The 19938-nt window shown below is 38.1% G+C and overlaps 1 pseudogene; it reads right to left on the bottom strand.

Annotated features, from left to right (window-relative positions):
* Positions 1–19938, bottom strand: part of LOC127214808 (glyceraldehyde-3-phosphate dehydrogenase-like) — a 982025-nt pseudogene that overhangs the window by 946192 nt on the left and 15895 nt on the right.

Genomic DNA, 19938 nt, shown 5'->3' with positions numbered 1-19938 from the left:
TTTTGTGCATGGTGAGAAATATGGATCTACTTGTATTCTTCTACATACAGACATCCAGTTACCAATACCATTTATTGAAGATGATGTCTTTATTCCATTGTATATTTATGTAATTTTCATAAAACATCAGGTGTCCATAGATGTGTGGATTTATGTCTGGATCTTCATCCTACTTGTGATTTTTATTACAATAGCTCTGTACTATATCTTGAAATTAAGGATAGTGATCCTGTAGTTCTAGTATTGTTCAGGATAGTTTAAGCAAGTTTGGGCTTTTTGTCTATCATATGATGTTGGATATTATCCTTTCAAGATCTTCAAAGAATTGCATTTGCATTTTGGTGGGGATTGTGCTGAATCTGTACATTGATTTTGGTAGGATGGCCATTATTACTGTTTTTTTTTAATTTTAGTATTTTTCTTATTTTACATATCGATCCCAGTTTCCTCCCATGCCTCCTGACCCCTCTCCCATCACATCCTCCCACCCACATTCCAGAGGGGGGGGTAATACCTTCCAGAAGGGATCATCAAAAGCTGTCAAGCATTTTGGAGTAGAGTCTAGGCCCTTCCACTTGCCTCTAGGCTAAGGGAGTACCCCTCCATGGGAAATGTAATCCCAAAGTCCTTTGTTGTACCAGGGATACATCCTGGCTCCACTGTCAGAGGACTCTTAAACTGCCCAGGCCTCCGAACTGAGACCCACATTCAGGGAGTCTGAGTTGGTTCAATACTTTTTTCTAGCTATCTGTCTAAGGGTCCATGAGCCCCTCCTTGTTCAGGTCAGCTGTCTCTGTGAGTTTCTGTAGCCTGGTCTTGACACCTTTTCTTATCACTCCTCCCTCTCTACAACTGGATTTCAGAAGTTCAGCTCAGTGTTTAGCTATGGGTGTCTGCTTCTGTGTTAATCAGCTACTATATGAGGGTTCTATGATGGCATATAAATTAGTTATCAATCTCATTATCAGGGAAGGGCATATAAGGTAGTCTTTTCACTGTTGCTCAAATTGTGAGTTGTGGTCACACTTGTAGGTCTCTGAACATTTCTTTAGAGTCAGTTTTCTATTCAAACCTCAAACATATAATGGCTCCCTCTATTATGGAATCTCTCTCTCTCTCTCTTTTTTTGTTCTCATGTATTTGTCCCCCAACTCAATCTTCCTGGTCCCATATGTTCTCCTATTCTCGCCTCCTCTTTCTCCTAACTCCCTCTCCAATCACTGCCCCCCCCCAACTCCCAATATGCTTAGGGGTTCTTGTTCCTTTCCCCTTCTGTGAGGGACCTTGTATAAATTTCTCAGAATCCTCCTTGTATCCTAGTTTCTCTGGCGGTGAAGAATGGATAAAGTAGATGAGGCACATTTATACAATGGAATATTACTCAGTGGAAAAAAAAAACAATGGACTCTTCAAACTTGCATGCAAATGAATGGAGCTTGGAGAAACCATCCTGAGTGGGGTAACCCAGTCACAAAAAGAGGAACTTGGTATGTACTCAGTCATATATGGATTTTAGACATAGAGCAAATGATCTCCATTATTACTGTTACTCTTAGTTATTCATGAACATGGGAGATCTTTGTATCTTTTGATAACATCTTCAATTTCTTTCTTGTAAGACTTGAAGTTCTTGTGCAATTCTTTCACTTCATTAGATTTATCTCAAGATATATCTTGTATTTTTTGGCTATTGTGAAGAGTTGTTTCCCCATTTCTTACTCGATCCATTTGTAATTTGTATATAGGATGACTACTGATTTTTGTTGTTGTTGTTGTTGTTAATGCTGTACTACACTGAAGATGTTTATCTGCTATAGGAATTCCCTGGTAGAATTTTTTGAGTTCCTTATGCATACTATTATATCATCTGTGAATAACAATATTTTGACCTCTTCCCTTCCAATTTGTATCTCATTGATCTTCACTCATCTTATTGTTCAATGACTTCAAGTACCATAATAAATAGATATGATAGATAAGGAAAAAGTGGAGAGCTTTTTCTTATTCCCGATTTTTGTGTGTTTTCTTTGAGTTTCCCTCTATTTAATTTTTATGTTGGACATAGGCTTGCTATAAATTGCCTTTATCATCTTTGATAAGTTCCTTGTATCTCTAATCTCTCCAAGATTTTTATAATGAAGGGATATTAGAATTTGTCAAAGGTTTTTTCATCATCTTATGAGATGATCATGTATGATCACGTTGATCATGTGTTCTTTTGTTGTTTTGGTTTTGGGTTTTTATTTATTTATTTATTTATTTAATGTATTTAGTGATTTACTGATTTTTTTTTTTTTTTTTTTTTTTTTTTTATGCTGAACTATCCCTGTATCTCTGGGATGCAACCTACTTGATCTACTAAGGAAAAAAAAAAAAACTTTAAACTTGTAAATAGACTTCATCTTTCTTCTTGTTTTTTCTCACAACAAATTGAAAGATACAATACTACATTACTTGCAAGTTTCTTATATGTATTCTGAAACCATTCAGGTTTCTGGAATATACTTATGAACTCTTTACAAGACAGTGAATAATCTGTGTGTTGACGGACAAAGCACTTCCCTATGAAATGATGGGTTGATTTTTCTCTACAGCTCATTTGTAGCTTTCTGATAGTTAAATCAATGCTAACTCCAAACTTACCTGTGACTGGTAATGATACCTTATTTTTTCCCTACCCTGTCCAAAAAAAAAAAAAAAAAATCTTTCAGATCTACACACTAGTGAGAAGTATGTAATTGTGTAAGAGGTCCAGGGCTCTTACTTCACAAACTATGCATTCAGTTATTGGAATTGTACCCTAATTATCTGTCTCTTCAAATGCTCTATAAATAGACCATCCCAGTACAAATTTATTTCTCATAAATGAAAAGATGCATGTAAAAATACTTAGACTTTTCAATATTTCGTCTTACTATCCCAAAAAGAAATAGTTAAATATTTCTTCTTACTATCCTGAAAGATATAGAATTCATATAATTTTATATCACTAACCCTCACAATAAATTAACTACTTTCAGTCCCCCAAAATAACTTTATTATTTTTTAGAAAATACTTTTGGCATGCTAAAAAATCATATACCAAGGCAGCAGAGCAAATTGACCTTTGCTTAGAAAGTACACAAATGATCACATTTTCACTAGACTGGTTTTTTTATATGTGAATATTGATATTTTATGTCAAATTCATGTTTTTCTTTACTACAAATAGTAACATGGTGCATATTTCCCAGTTATCCTCCTGTTCAGAATAACAGTTCATATACTACACATCTACAACAGTGAGCAAGAACCAGCTGTAGCCATTGGCATATTACAACCATCACATGAAAGAGAGAGAGACAGAGACAGAGAGAGGGAGAATCGTCATCTTAAAGGAAAACAGGGAGAGTATCGTAGAGAGGATATTCAGTCCAACATCAGAATGAAGTTGGAGTGAATTAGGTTCATTACTCAGCAGTTGCTGAAATTGTTCCTTCACTTTCCTTGAACAGAATCCAATAGGATACATAAAAGATAAGCATATTTGCAACAGAAGAAGTAAAGAGGTGGAGACAAAGCTATGTTCAAATTCTGGAGAATCAGAAAAAAAATCAATGTGATGAGGTAGCATATATAAAGCACCACTTTATGAATGCCTTTTGACCTCTGAGGATACCACAGTTCATCATTAAAGGGAAGATCCAAATGTGCCAATGTCCACCTATTGCTCTTGTACTCCAAGTTCACTCTTCAAAACCAAGGTTCTAACACTGGAACAATTTTCCTGTTTTGATTTTGTCAATAGTCTTTCCAGGACAGATGCTAGATGGTCTGTAAAGAAAGTTCAAGGCACAGGCATTCTAATTATGACTGAACAAAAGATCAGGTTGCCTGCATTAGGCATATACAAGATTTAACCTGTCAATATCCTGGAACAGATGGAGGTAGAAACTCATGGAGCCCTTCCCCTTCCTGCTGAATTATCAGTGTGCATAGATACTGAAGAATAGGGATGTAGTCTCATCATATGTGTATCCACTGGTAAGCTCACAAGGCTCCATTGGATAGATCCATACCCTTGGTCATACAGATAGCTCTGGAAAAAACGCAATGAGTCACAAAAGAAAACAAAATGATATGAGCTTTGGTAAGAGACCTATATGGAGGTAGAGAAGATTTAGTAGAGGTGGGAGGGAGAAGAGAGAGAGAGTAGGGAGTGAGATCAATCAGAACAAATTACACACATGCATGAAATGGATTATGTAAATTTGTAAGAACAAATTTAATTATTAAAAAGGGATTTGCTCCCAGTTTATGATAGACATTTTTGTGAATAATTATTGGCACTCCTGAAAGTTTTGGGGTTTAAGGTCTTAGCTTAGAAGCTGGAAGTATTGTATAAGCATCCTTAGCTGAAATATGGGTTTGAAAACCGGTTATTAATAAACTTATGTTGTCTGAATGACATGATCCAGATGATACATGTGTGGTAAATACTGAAAAGTTGATGCCATTATATGAATACCTGCATTGTTTAAAATGACATTTTTGTTTTTTTGTAGGCACAGAGTAGGAAAAGGGATTTGACAAATCCACTAGGTGACTTGGTTATACTCAAGTTTGGGGGGAAAGATTATGGTATAAGTATTAGCTAGAACGTTAATGATAAGACTTTAGGGAAAACAGACACTGATTTAGGACTATAACATATATTAAATTTTTCAGAAGCTTAATGTGAGTCAGGAGACGTGAGAAATAAAAGGAATAAAATAGAATGAAAAACATGATCAGTAGACTACATGCTACATCAACTTACAAGGAACATGAGAAACAATCAAATGTATGTCTACCTTTCTTGGATAATTATTGGATAAAGATAAGATACAGAATGATTTGAAATAGCAGAAGTGGAGTGTTATCCAATATAAAAGTTTTGTTTAATATATTGAAATTATGATACCAAGATAAGATATTGTATATGCAAAGAAAGAAAATGTGGAAAAACCTGACCTTAAGATAGAGGTCTATATTGTTGATGTTGTAGATATGATTTCATAGTGTAGGCAGAGTGTGTAGGAAGAAAAGTTGAGACAGAAAAGATAATTTGGGAGATAGGGAAGGACCAAACCCAAGAAGAAAAGTGAGTAGAGGAATACAAGGGAGAGAGTTCAACAGTAGTCATTAACATGCAAGCACAGTAGAGTGTGAAGGGCATCAGCCAACTGTGATCATCAGACCTACATTTAGGAAAGAGAGAAAGGACTCCAGAATGGTGTTCTTTGAAATTTATGTGTACATGATATTAGCGTGTGTGTGTGTGTGTGCACGCACACACACACACACAAACACACACACCATAAAAATGCAACTGAAAAGTTTAAAATATCATGACAAAAGCAACTTAAGGGAGAAATGGGTAACTTTATTTTTTACAGTTTAAGCATAAGGATCTCTAGGGAGTTAGCAGAGGTTAGGTTTAGGTAGATTTCCTTCTCTTGAGGTACAGAAATAAATTCTAAAAACTAGTTGGAAGGACAAGGCAGAAGGAATTTGAGAGAGAAGTCACCTGATTAACACATAGTAGTTACCACATAAGACTGCAGTAGACTGGAGATAAGCCTACTAATTCCTAGCAAAGCTGTCTTTGCCATTCAGTTCTTACTTTGCAGAGAATGTTTTTCCTATCCTATGCGGACTTTGAACCAGCTCACCAAGTTGAAGCTCAGATTACTGTTGGATGAATTTCTCTCACCATTCATTTTCCTTCAAGTTGTTTTTGCATTTTGGTGCAGGCAGATCTTGGAATGAGCATTTTGAAAGACCTTCAAGTGTGGTAGTAACCTATTTACCCTTGAACAGTCCAGCATCTGTACCTGTACTGTCCTGGGAGGTATAGGGATGTTATGCAAGCCCTGGGCTGAAGGTGCAATGGTAAGTTGTGTGTGTGTGTGTGTGTGTGTGTGTGTGCGCGCGTGTGTAGTTTAAATGTGGCTGCGGTGACTGTTTTAAAGGGAAAGATTAATCCTTTTTTTTTTTTTTTTTTTTTAAAGCTGCCTTTTTCTCTACAATAAAATATGGGAGCATTTATTCAGCATGCACTAAGCTAGTGCTAAACTTTGTTTCCCACTTCAGTTCAACCACTGAGTCTGCAAATGACTTTGTGACCTTGTGTTTAGCAATGACCAGACTGATTTGATCAAAGCAAAAACAGACTGTCTCATATTCTCATATTCTGACCTCTAGCAGTCGCTTTGACAACTTTTACTATTTTTACCATTGTGGCAAATATCTTTTACATAACTGCAGATTCTTCATGGTGATTCTCGGGGGCGAGTTATGAGCAATGGGAACCAGCAAGCCTCCCCTGATGACTGCTAGAGAGCTTCTACAAAAGTAGAATCAGTGCTGTCACTCACCCTTCTGGCCCTAGAATTAGTTGCAAAGGATTCTGCAGACTCACATTAAATAGGAATTAATGCATAGAGCACTTGAAGATGGTATTATAATTCAGTATCAATGGCTGGCCTACTTCTAAGGCAAATTCAAGGGCATACTGTACTTCACACAGCCAAAAACTCACATACATAGAGCCCTACTGACTCAACTTTACTGGAGGCATTATTTATTATTTATGAAGAAGGTAAATACAGTAGTCATGTCTCTTTATATTCTCATTCTAGACTCCATGGAATAAGTGAGGTTTTATGTCTACATTAAGAAGATAGAAGCAAGATGGGCAGTGGTGACCCATGTCTTTAATCCCAGCATTCAGGTGGCAGAATAAAGGGTTCTTTGAGATAAGACCAGCCCGGTCTACACAGTAAATTCCAGAACAGTCAGGGCTACCCAGAGAAATCCTGAAGAGAGAGAGAGAGAGATAGAGATAGAGAGAGAGAGAGGAGAGAGAAAGAGAGAGAGAGAGAGAGAGCTGTCAGATGCTAATTAGCTTACTCACTTTTTCAAATTCAATGCTCACCACTCCATATCTTCTCTGCAAAATAAGAAATACAGTAATGTGACAAGAGAAATCCTTATTGAAAAATATGTGAATGTTAAGAGTCACAAGCATGCCCCAGGCATGTTAAACTTGACCTAAGTGTTGGGCTTCAGGAAAAAGTTTTGGTGAAGAAGGATCCCTGTGTATGTGTTCCAGTAAATTACTTGCAACAAAGAAACACCCTTCCACTTTTGACCTCCATAAGACTCCCACAGGTAAATTTCTTGCTTACTTCCAAAAAAGTTAGGCAGATCACCCCCAAATTTCTATTATTTGTCTTACAAATCTTATACTAAACTGTTTGTCCTCACTGACCAAAATATGTCTGGAAAATACTTGATAAAATGACCTTCCTGTAGCCATAGACTTCTCTATCCACCCATAGCCAAAGCCTGCATTGGAGGGATTGACTTCAGAACCTCCTGAAAATCAGGAGGAGAGTGCTGGGGGAGTCTCTGAACAATAGACCACCCCTCTTCCTGTCTTCTCCACCCTACACAAGCCCTTTTGCATATGACCTTCCAGATGCCCCTTCTAAGTATAAGCATGACCCCTGCTGAGCTAATCCTCTCTCACTATTGCAGCATCCTCTCTGTCCCACAGCAATAATCCTCTGTCACAGTACAGCTTTAAAGGGGGGTTCTCTGTTCCTATATCAGGACTAGATTTTAGTTAACAGTTGGCACTTTCACTTAAATTCAGGTCTTCCTTCATGTGGCAGAGTGGTTAATCTGTAACTGTGTATCCACAAAAGCCAAGGCCCACACAGGTGAACAATCCCATCAAGCATTTTCCTTCAATCTCCAAAGAACCTCAGCACCTCTGATTGAATTTGTGACTAACTTTGTTCTGAGGAGATAATACAATACAACCTACGAGTGTTATGAAGCTGTCGCTGTATAGCATAGAGCCAAGGAGGGTACAGATAATGTTTTACACTGTGTTGCCCAGAGGAGTAGCCTGGCATACAGACAACAGTCACTGTGGAGAAATCAGCATCCCATGTTCCGTTCCATATCTACTGAATGACCTTTGGATGATGGCTTATTCTCCTTGGGCCTCTGTAATTTTATCTGTAAAATGAGGGGATTGAACTTCATGATCTCTAACCTCCCTTCGAGCTCCAGAAGTCTATGATTCTAAAACAATTTAGAGTAAATCATAAAGACAGACCTTGAGGCAGTCAGATCCCGCAAAGGTGACTGTAGGGAGGGCTGCACAGTGCAGTGGCTAGGCCGTGATGAGATTTGTAATTAAATATAACAACACAGGTCATAATCAGACTGCATGCTTCAGAAGACACATTAATCATGATAGGGGTCGGGAAGGGCTCTCTCCAGAACATGACAGGGACCTCACAAAAGAAAGAGGAAAGTCCCTGGCATGCTTTAGAGGGACAAAGACTGGGCCATGCTGGGAAATTCAAGCTTTAATTTTGTATTACATTTGGGGTTCATCTAGAGTGTGAAAATTTAGACCCATGATTGAAATTTTTTCCAGAATATCACTGAAAGAGGCCCCAAAGGCCACCAGAATTTCCCTCCAGTTTTGTTTTCTTTGCTTTGAATAAGATATTTCTTCTTTTTTATTAAGCTATACATTTTTTCCATCACTCTTCTTCCCTTGTCCCCTCACCCCTTCCACCTTCCACCCTGCCCCCCCATGATCCCAATTTACTCAGGAGAACTTGTCTTTTTTCCCCTTCCTAAAAAGACCGATGTATGTCTCTCTTAGGGTCCTTTTGTTACCTAGGTCAAAGAGGTTGTATATTGTAGGCTGGTTGTCCTTTGCTTTATGTCTAATATCCACTTATGAATGAGTACATATTATATTTGTCTTTTGGGTCAGAGTTTCTTGACTCAGGGTGGCTTTTTCTAGTTCCATTAGTTTATTCTTAATCTTAATAATTCTTAATATATATGTATTCAAAATACTTTTTCACCCTATAGTATTAATAACACCTCGAGACTATTGAGCCTTCTGAATTTCAGACACTTCAGTGAGGCAGATAATAGAGGGCTACAAAGAGGGTATGCTGGCAGATCTCAGTGGATCCTACTAGAAATAATATTCTATAATTCTCATACTCCGATATATTCTTGTTTCTTGTGTAACCCTCTGTCATATCATAAACTCCCTTGGGAGACCAGGAAAATTGGTGCTGGCTAGGTTGGGAAAGAGGGAGCAGACCCAGAAGAATTAGCTCAGGATGAAGGCCTTTATAATAGAAATCATGATGCCAAGAGTAAGAAAAAGAAGAAAAACCAGACACCATCAGACTTCAGAGTCCTTGGGGCTCAGATCAAATGTAACAGATCTTCCAAGCCTGAGGCCAGCCCTGAGGCTCAGAGGCAATAAGAGGCTTGGCCTTATGAATGCCTAAAACAGTCTCTGCCTGTTTGCAGCCAGCACTTTGCACAAGGCAATGTTATGCATATTTAAAATGATGTGATTTTTGTCACATTTAATTCACATATACCCATATCCATACCATTATCAAGGCCACGCCAGTTGCTTCCATTTAGCTAAAGCTAAAATGTAGTCCAGGCTTTCATTAATTGTCATGGCAACACCTCTTTAAGAAACACCCCAGTATATACAATGCCTGTTCAATCAATTCTCAAGACACCTTCTACCATTCTGGATCACAAGATTGTTTAGAACTTACAACAAGACTGGGAAATAAAGAAGTCTAAGTCACAGTTAGTGTCCTCAGGTGAAATTCGGTATATTCAAGAGATGACTAAGTACCTTTTAATTCAGTAGATTGATACAGTTATTTCCTCATGCCTCTGTCCTGAAGCAGAATTAACAATAGCATCCTTCTTGATGCCCACTTCTTGGAGAAAGAGGATGTTAATTTAGATTCAAGCTGAAGCTCCTACAGTGACCTTGTAGCTTGGTACATACATGGCCTACTTCAGAGACAGAGTAGGTCTCAGAGATCTATGATGACCACTGAAATCATCAACTTGTTTACCATCCATAGAATAGTTTAAACAATGCTTTTCCTATCTGAATATATAAACTTGTTCAGACATTTTTTGATAAAAACAAAAATATGTACACAAAAATTGAGCCTTTCAGAAATTCCAAAAGAAAAGGCTCCCAAAGCAGGCAAAAAAGTTTGTGATGCAAAGATATTTAGAAAAAAAAAATTGAGATAATTTTCTACACTTACTGGTAGCTTTATTGCTCTTGGAAAATTACTGTTGTCCTAGGTGAAATAGTCAGATTGATGACTCCCAAAGAGGGACTATATCTTAATCCTTGTTACTTGTGAAAATTCTATTGCCAGCAAAGAGAAATCCAGATTACAGAAGGAAGTTAGATAGCTAATCAGCTGACTTTAATGTGTATCGATTTTGCAGATTAACTGGTTTGACAAATGTCATCACAGCGTGCAAGCACAGCAGGGAGGCGAAGAGCAAGAACCAGGAAAGTGGCAGCAGAAAAAGCCAGTAGCCCAGGCCTTAAAGATTTCTGGGAACCACGAGGAGCCCAGCCATGTGGACAGCCTGTAGAAGTTGTAATTAACAACAGATTGTTTGGGTTGGGGGGAGGGGGAAACAACCCCCACCGACACTTAAAGAACCACTTCAAACTTCTCACCTCTAGATCTGTAAGTTAAAAAATTTGTTTTATTTTTAAGCCCTTAAGTACATCATAATTTGTTGTAGCTAATAGCGAACACCGGAACACTCAGAAGGGATACTAAAGCAACCCAAGAAGCCAGCCAAGTCTCCTACAGAGAGCAGTCATAGGTACTTCAAACAGGCGCACAGATAGCACAGACAGCTGCAAGGACTACTGAAAGTGAAAGAAGTGTAAAACCACCAACTAGAAAAAAAAAAAAAAAAAAAAAAAAAAACAAAGAAAAACGCAGTGTGGGAAAGACCACAAACCACAACAACCCCAGAGCGCAGTCATAGGGAACCACTAAGCAGCCAGCCAACAGAACCACAGGACAAGGAGTTGCTTGCAAACCAACCCTTACGGGCTTACCACCATGCTCCCAAAGGCGCAATTTAAATTCTCAGTTGACTATAATACTATTATCATATGTTCATCAAGTCATCTATGGCGTGATGATAAGAGCCAAGCCTTTTGAGTATTTTGGAAGGGAAAGAAAGACAATTTGTTTTCTCCTAATTGCCAGAAATCAGCAGTACTTTATAGTCTTCTATTTTGGCCCAGTTGTGGTTTTCAGTCTCTTGTTTCCTACCCACAATCTATTTGCATACCCAGAAGATATTCTTAGAGGGAGAACCTATGATTAAACTATGAAATGTTTGATATTGTGAAGGAATATATATATATATGTATATATATATATATATATATATATATATAATTTCCCTCCTCAATTTCTCTGTCTCTTTTCCATTCTTTCAGTTCCACTGTCTACAGATTTTCTTGTCAATTTGTCTATGTGATGTGTGCCATGAAGTTAAAGGCTTTCATTTCTCCATAAACACAATTATCCTCAAGCTTAATATCTGATGTAAATTTATTTTTTTTGAGTTCCTGATCTGCATTTCGATCATTTGAGTAAAAGCTCACAAACATGGAATAAAGGTTTGCCTAAATATGTTTCATAGCTGCTATGTTTCTTGACCACAAAATTCTACCTGGTTCCTTAGGTTTCACCTCACCCAGCAGTGACCCTCCATTCAGTACCATCATGGACAGCAAGAACTTGTCCTCTCTTGGACTTCCTACTCCCGTCATTAGAGCTGCAAGTAGGACAGTCACTTTTAGGACATACATTTCTTTTATTTGAGAATTATGCTCATCATCCTTTGAACAAACACTCTAGAATTTAGCAACATAAAACAGGTATTTTCTTCAGTAGGTCATGAATTCATGCAGAAGATAGTAAAGATGGCTTCTCTCTGTTTAGTGAAATGTGTGAGCATAGGAATATTCAAAAGCTGTGGTTGACTGAGTGACCAGGACTACACCATCTTCTGGTTTCTTCATTAATATTGTTGCACTTATCTCTGGGAGGGACAGTCTATAATAGATACAATGGTTATGAATTGTTACTCTGCCCCATTTATAATTTATGATTTTACAGAAACTTATGCCACTTTGAAATTATAGCGAATATTAAGTAATTGGTAGGTCTTATCATCTAGAGGTACATGCATGTTGCATATTTTTAAATATTTTGATAAATAAATGTATTGCAGTATTTGAATATATTTTCTTTGAATTTTTATTTCTTTTTCCTTGGGGATTTTGGAATACTTTCCTGTTTTGAGAAAGATTCTTCAGCCAATAAGGTTTAGATATAACCTAACTTAAATACTTTTTAAAAATGAATAGCAGTAATGAAATCTTCTTGGCAGTTAAGTGGCAAATTTTAGGTTAATCTAGAGTCTATAGCTCTCTGTATGTGTCCAGGGTGTCAAAAGTATAGTGATGACCATTTGAAATGAAGCTGGTCTTATCAAAAATCTGTATGTAGTGACAAATGTCTGACATCCCAATACCTGAGGTATTGAGGCTAAAGACTCACATTTCTTACAGCAGCCTTGTCTGCATAACAAACCTCATCTCACCACAGCAAAATACAAACAAAATACATCTTAGCTTGTTTACTTTTCATATATTTCATTAGTGCTCAGGAAACCAGTAAGTATAATGACACAATAATTACACATAATTAAAACAATATGTTGTTCTTTTTTCTCTGCCGCTGTCTGGTTAGATGTAGATTCCATATGTAGAGACAAAACAAATGAACCTAGAAAAGGTTCAGTGAGTCTTGCATTTACCACAGTGAGTTCCTTAGAATGCAGCTTCTCCATTATATTTAGCCAACTTTTTGTTTTTTAAATGTTAGCATATTCTTCTGTCAGATTAGCTAAGAGAACTCTCAGTGAAGCCAAGAGTGCACGATGTCATTGCCATTTGGCATCCACGTGCACTGCAGGTTCCTGAGAAGAGAGAATGTACAACATTGCCCAAGACATCTACTCATGAATATATATTCTAGGTAGAAATTGCTCTGTTCCAGACACCAATGTCTAAAGAGACCAAAGGGATGCTCAAGACCAGCCACATACTGGGGACCATGGACCAGGCCAAAACAGAGCCAGAACCTGGTCCTGGATCTCAATCAGGGATGTCCCATTCTCCCACAATGTCATATGAGGAGTGCAGCTGCCTGTCTTGGTGGAACAGTATGGTGGAAGGAATAGGAAAATGAAAATGTCAATGACAGGTGCACTGGAATAGGAAATCTAACGAGGCAGAAATGGTGAGATAAGAGCCATCCTTCATAGTCTGTCTGCTTGCATGAGATTTCCTGATAGGTCTTTGGTGTCAAGACTAAAAACTCCCTCCTTTCACCTTGCTCCTGTCCTTGGGCTTCCATAAGATTGCAGTGGCTCAGGTTTGGGGAAGCAGACACCTGGCAGGATGCAAAGCAGAGTCCTGTGGTTGAGCAGAAAGCCTGCTTTGAGGAACTAGGTGGGAGTGTGAGTCCATGGCCAACTTCGAGGAACATGTTCTAAGATGCATTACTTGTGGAAGTGTCTATGTTTATTTCATTCAAACCTACACTATTTTTCTCTTTCCTCTTTTCTAACTGTACAGAAGAAATACACAGTGGCAATTTTTTTTTTTTTTTTTTTTTGGTCTGTAATATTCTTGACTATGCTATTTCTACCTTTAGGCAGCCCCTTGAAATTTCCCAGTTTCCTTCTTGGGTCTAAGGTCTGCTTAGTAAGACAGGACCAGTTCATGCAAATTAGATGTGTTCAGAGGCCATGTGCGAGCAATCCAATAGAGACTCTGCAAGGCCTGTTAGTGGAAATTTCCAAAACCAAGGAAAAGGTCTGGAGGAGTAAGCTGAAGAAAAATGTCATAGAAGACTGTTTGGGGCCTTTCAGACTCTATTTTATGGTGTTCATGTTCCTAAAGCATATGCTTGTTTATTTGTTTATTTATTGTGTGCTACAACTCACATATGAACATCAGAGGATAACTTGCTGAAGCTCTTTCCACTGTGTGAGGGAATCTCAGGTACTCAGGCATGACAAGGAGCACCTTCATTCACTGAATTACTACTGTCCAGACCACAGCTGTTGTTGAATGATTAACAAAACTGGCATTTGTGAGTCTGGATGGCTTGAGGCCCTTCTTTCTGCTTAAGAGGAATTGTGAGAATTTTAAGGTGTCTTGTGAGGGAGACAGTATGCACTGCTTCAAGTACAACATAATAATACAGATAATCTCATTCAGCCTGCTCTTTCTTTTCTGTTGCCATCACATTTCTTCAAAACAAAACAAAAGATAAAAAATAAAAATAAAAAACATGTGATCTGATTGTAAGGTCATTGTCTTGGGGCTCTTAGAAGTCCTCATAGGCATCACAGTTCTATTAACAGGGAACCTCGTTTCTGAAATGGATGTAAGGGGAGAACAATGCTGCGATAATTTGGGAAGTAAACTGAATAAGCTGACAGACCCTCTTCCCCACAAAGAAAATACCGTAATAAGCGTCTACTCAGTGCACAGTTTAGAAAACGAGAGTCAGCGGAGCCACTCTTAAGAGGCAGACCTTGAGCGCAAACAAAGCTGTGCTCCGCAATGCGGACTGCGCCAGAGGCACCCGCTGGGCTAAGACGGACAGAGGCACAGATACCCCGCCCCTGGAGGGTTTGCTTTGGCTTTTGTTTTATTCTTTTCCAACCGACGACACCACCTTTTATGTTGCGTGAAAAGGAGTTATCCTTGTGGAGAGATCTCTTTTACAAGGCCACAGCTAGCTGAGAAAATTCCCTCTAGAACTTGGGCGGGATCCGCACAGTGCGACTCCATTTAGTTTGTCCTTCAAAGTCCGGAGAATAATTATTCCATAATTCTTTCACTTGATTAATTCTTAACTATGAGCGTAATTACACCCTGCAGAAGGTAAATCGGTCGTATAAATCAGTGGTCGCTGACAGGTCGCGCTGTTCAGGAGGGGAGGGCAACTGACAGCCGCCGGACCAGCCTGGGTGGGTGGGTCATAATGGCTGCCCTGGGACCTGGCTTTGCACACCCTGAGAGGGAAGGGAACAAGTGGGCCCCTGCCTATCACCAGCCCTAGCTGCAGGTGTATGGGCTAGGATCCTCGCAAAAGTCGGTCCTGTTGGAGTCCAACAGCCTCGATGAAAGGCATCCATGCTCCTCATTTCTGCTCTCTGCACCAAGCACCTTTTAAATAAACAAGCAACAGCAATGAGAACCGAAATGAACAATTCAGCCACTAAACATATGAAGCTCTATGTGTGTGTGTGTGTGTGTGTGTGTGTGTGTGTGTGTGTGTGTGTGTGTGTGTGTGTGTGTGAGACCTTAGTGCAATCACTAATGAAAGACGACTGCCTAAGCACACCATATGATACTAAAATTCAGAATATGATTTGAGGGCTTTGCTTTGCTTTTGAGCCAGTCTTCTCCAGTTTGGTTTTGAACTCAGCTCTTCCCAACTATGACTCTTCTAATGGTGGGATCACAGCTCTGAAACACTAGGGCCCACTTGATTTTTTTTCTTGTGTTTAACTCCCCTCTGCCCCGCCATATATCTTTTATTTTTAAGTTTATAAATATAGGAAATTCAACAAGAATTCATCCCATTTCCAAGATACTTTAAAAAAAATCCCTAACTCTTCTTAAAAATTGACTTATCTCCTATTTCTTATTAAAGTTTCCTAACACTTGGATTGACAAACCTTCCAAGATAATTTATTACAATATCTTTTGCCTATTAGATCCATAGCCTAGTTAGCCCCACATTGCCTTGAATGTTCATAAATGAAAATAAAATTAACCAATTGCACAATTAACTTGTTGTTAGAATTGCACAGTTTACGGGATACTGTCATAAGCCCAATTCTTCTAAAGTTAGAACTTCATGAATAAAATATATTCAGATTTCATATTACTAAGATATTAACATTATACACATGATTATTTTAAACACTCCTCTACTTATTTCAAGTTAAAATGGATTTTTTGTTTAAAAAAATGAATACATCTGAGATACAATTTTGGTACTGTCTTTTAGAGAGTCTTTGCAGCTTTCTTATGATAATTAATACAAGCTTAGCCATCACCTTACTGTTCTGAAATCTCATTAAGAAACAGAGGCTGCCACTTCCAATTGGTTATAGCAAAAGTTCTAAACTGAAGAAGGAAGTGACCATGAAGCCCATGAATTCTTTAGTTGCATCTAGCTGTTGTCAGATTTTCAGTTAAGTTTGCAGTAGTCACACTCAAACTCCCATTGAATTCACTTCAGAGAATGGAATGTTGGGCATCACTGTTCTCTCTGAGCTAAACTGCAAATCTCTCTGGGCCTGCTTTGGAAAGACTGCTTGGTCTGTTGACTATTTACCCCTCCTCATACAAGCAGGGTTCAGGATACCTTCCATCCATCCTTCCCAACCAGTTGCATGTAACCCTCCCCTAATGTGATCTTGGGAGGATATAGAGCACATACTGAGGGAAGGACGAGGAGGGAGTTTCATCACGTTTCTGTTTGTGGTTAAAACTTTAGGAGGAAGGACAGGCATAGCTTGCATCTCCACCAAAGAATACCTTTAGCAACGACAACAAACCCTGAGTATGCACAAAGGATTAAGTCATTCAGTCCAGATACTCAAATCTCTTACACAGAGTATTGCATCTAATTCCAGTTCATGGACACATCCTTTTAACCATCTCTAAATTATAGTACCAAAAACAATGGAAATGCTATGAATCTTGCTGGTGTTTTGTATCAATTAGGGAATAATTATAAGAAATCAAAATTTGTACATTTTTAATACAGATACAATATTTTGGGGGTATTCCCTTGTGCTTTCAAATCAATGAATATAGAGCATAACTTTAATATACATATCATGTTTAATTATATATTATATGAGAAATATAGTTAAATATACAAATAGTGTGTGTGCATGAGAGAGAAACGGAGAAAGGACAGTTATTGACTATCATTTCAGGTATCAAACCACTACAGCCAGGATTTCTGCATCTTCTTAGGCTCCCCAAGACAGTTTCCCCTACCAACAAGAAACAGTTTGGAAAGAATGATGCCCAAATTCCCAAATATTGTCTGTAAATGTTTGTTTTCATTTAAATGGGGTTGGTTATAAATTGTTAATATCACAACTAATCTCTTTTTAAAAGTAAAAAAGGGGATTATGTCATAGAAATGAATAATTTGTTTTGGAACAGATTTTCATGTATTAATACAAATTTAAGATCAATTTTGTGATATGTATATTTCTCTTCTTTTTTAGCTATTGTGTTTATTTAGGTCATTAAAAATGTAATGTATAATTTAGTACAGATTATAGTTAGTTACCTATAATAGTCAAAACTTATTGTTAAGTTAGTTAGGTTTTCTAGATATACAGAGATAAATTTCAAATGGACAGGCATTCTTCAAAACTGTCAAAGACCTACAGAATATGGCATTTAAAATGGTTTAGGGTTTTACTTAACAGTAAGGCAAAACTGCTCCTGGCAACACCACCTGCTTCAGAAAGGAAAATGGACATAGAAGAAAGTCATTATGGAGTTTATTTCCAATATGGCAAGATTAGCTATTTGGGCAAGATACTGCTCTTGTCTGGAATATTTGACTTTATGCTGTATAAACTGGACATGCAGGACCCACAGAAAACTGACTGCTGATACAAGATGGATATTGCTGCAAGGTTCCTGCTTTATGGAAGTGTCTGCCAGATAGTCTACAGGACACAGAGAAAAGTGACAAACTGCCAATAGAGGTGGACAGTTTAAAGTTGTCTGTTTTGCTGAGGAGATTGTCAGACACAATATGGCCAATTGGCTGAAGATGGAACATTACAGAAGAAATTCAAGTGACTGACAAGTTAGCAAGATATCTTTGTCATTTCTAGAGTTTATATATTGTCCTACTGTGGTCTTTGAAGGAGTTGAAGACATATAGTTATGGTTATAGTTTTCCTTAGTTAGTATTAAAGATAAGTTACTACATATAAGACTTTAGAATCACAAAGATAGGATAGATGATAGAATATTTTCTTTAATTTTTTTATGTTAGTGGACTAAATATTGTTCACTATAGCTATTGATCAATAACTGTTTTGTTAATGTAATTTTACTATGTTAAAGTTAAAACCCTTCTTTTTATTTAGACAAAAAGAGGAGATGAAGGAAATGTACTTCTGTAAATATGGATCTCTTTTTGGTTAATGAATAAAGCCCTGTTGCACATTAGGAAAGCAAGATAAGAGCGACTAGGAGACAAGAAGGATTCTGGGAGATGTAGTAGGAAGAGTCAAGATGTAGAGACTTGAGAGAAGAAGGTCCAGACCCTTTCTCTGGTAAGGTAAGACCACATGGAAACACTTAGATTAATCGAAATGGGTTAATATTTAAGATAGACCTAGCCAATAAAGAAACACTAGTAACAAACCAATAGCTTTATGTCTAATATAGCATCTCTGTGTGTTATTTGGGGCTGATGTGGCAATGGGACCAGGCTGGTGGGAAAAGTGCTTGTAACAAGACTGATTTTATTTCATTATCTAAAGCAGCCACCTTTATGTAAATAGGGGCCCTAGGTAGTCAGTGTGTTGCTAGGTATATTGTTAGAAGTGTGATGTGCACAGTACATGCAGACAAGGCTTCTAGTTACCAAGTACATTGTAGAATAGAGGAGTATGGATATTCCAAACCAAATGAGATCCAAGATTTCAATGCTATCCCCTATGATTATCAGCTTCGACACAAAGCAGCCTCTGCTACCCATTGAAAATGAATTCTGGTATTTACTGCATCCTTTCAGCTTGCCTTCTTGCTCTTCAAGTTGGGTGGACACCATTCACTCCATGATCTTACTGAATTGCTACAAGACACCTATAATCATGCAATAAATGATGCTTTTAGATCCCTTAAAGTATTAAGTATTTTTAATATTTTTCATTTTTGTGTATTTTTCAATTACCTTAAAATTGTCTTCAATTAAAAGTTAAGTGAATTTATCCACTCATATGTGAATATTAGACATAGAGCAAAGCATTACCAGCCTACAATCAACAACCCCAGAGAAGCTAGGAAACAAGGAGAATGTTGAGAGACATACATGGTCTTCCATAGAAGGGAAAAGGGGCAAGATCTCACAAGCAAATTGGGAGTAAGGAGGGAGAGGAGAGGGGGTAAGGGGGAAAAGGGAGGGAGGGGCTAAAGGAGTATCCCTCCAGAGGGAATGTGCTCCCAAAGTCCTTTTGTGCACCAGGGGTACATCCTGGTTCCACTGTCATAGTTTCTTTCAACAGTTTAGGCATTCTAAATGAGACCCACATTCACAGGGTCTGAGTTGGTACAATGTTGGTTTCCCAACTATCAGTCTGGAGGTCCATGAGCTTCCCCTTGTTCAGGTCAGCTGTCTCTGTGGGCTTATGTAGCCTGGTCTTCATCATCATTTTGCTTATCACTTCTCTCTCTGCAACTGAATTCCAGGAGTTTGACTCAGTGTTTAGCTATGGGTGTCTGCTTTTGTTTCCATCAGCTACTAGATGAGGGCTCTATGATAGCATATAAGCTAGTTATCAATCTCATTATCAGGGAAGGGCATTTAAGGTAGCTTTTCCACTGTTGCTTAGATTGTTAGTTGCGGTCATCCTTGAAGGTCTCTGGACATTCCTCTAGTGTCAGTTTTCTCTTCAAACCTATAATGGTTCCTTCTATTATTCTATTATGGTATCTCTCTCTCTCTTCCTTTTTTTTTTCTCTCATCTATTCATCCCATGGCTCAATCTTCCTGGCCCCACATGTTCTCCTTTCCTCCCCTTCTCCTTCTCCTAACTCCCCTCTCCACTCATTGCCCCTCCCCACTCCCAAAATTCAAGAGAATTTTTTAAAAAGAAAATTTATTATGTTTAAGTGAATGTGTGAGTACAAGTGCCCGG

Source organism: Phodopus roborovskii, unplaced genomic scaffold, assembly GCF_943737965.1.
Source record: "Phodopus roborovskii unplaced genomic scaffold, PHOROB, whole genome shotgun sequence".
Lineage (NCBI taxonomy): Eukaryota > Metazoa > Chordata > Mammalia > Rodentia > Cricetidae > Phodopus > Phodopus roborovskii.
The sequence above is the reverse complement of the archived record's forward strand: the minus strand, read 5'-3'. Positions and strand labels throughout refer to the sequence as shown.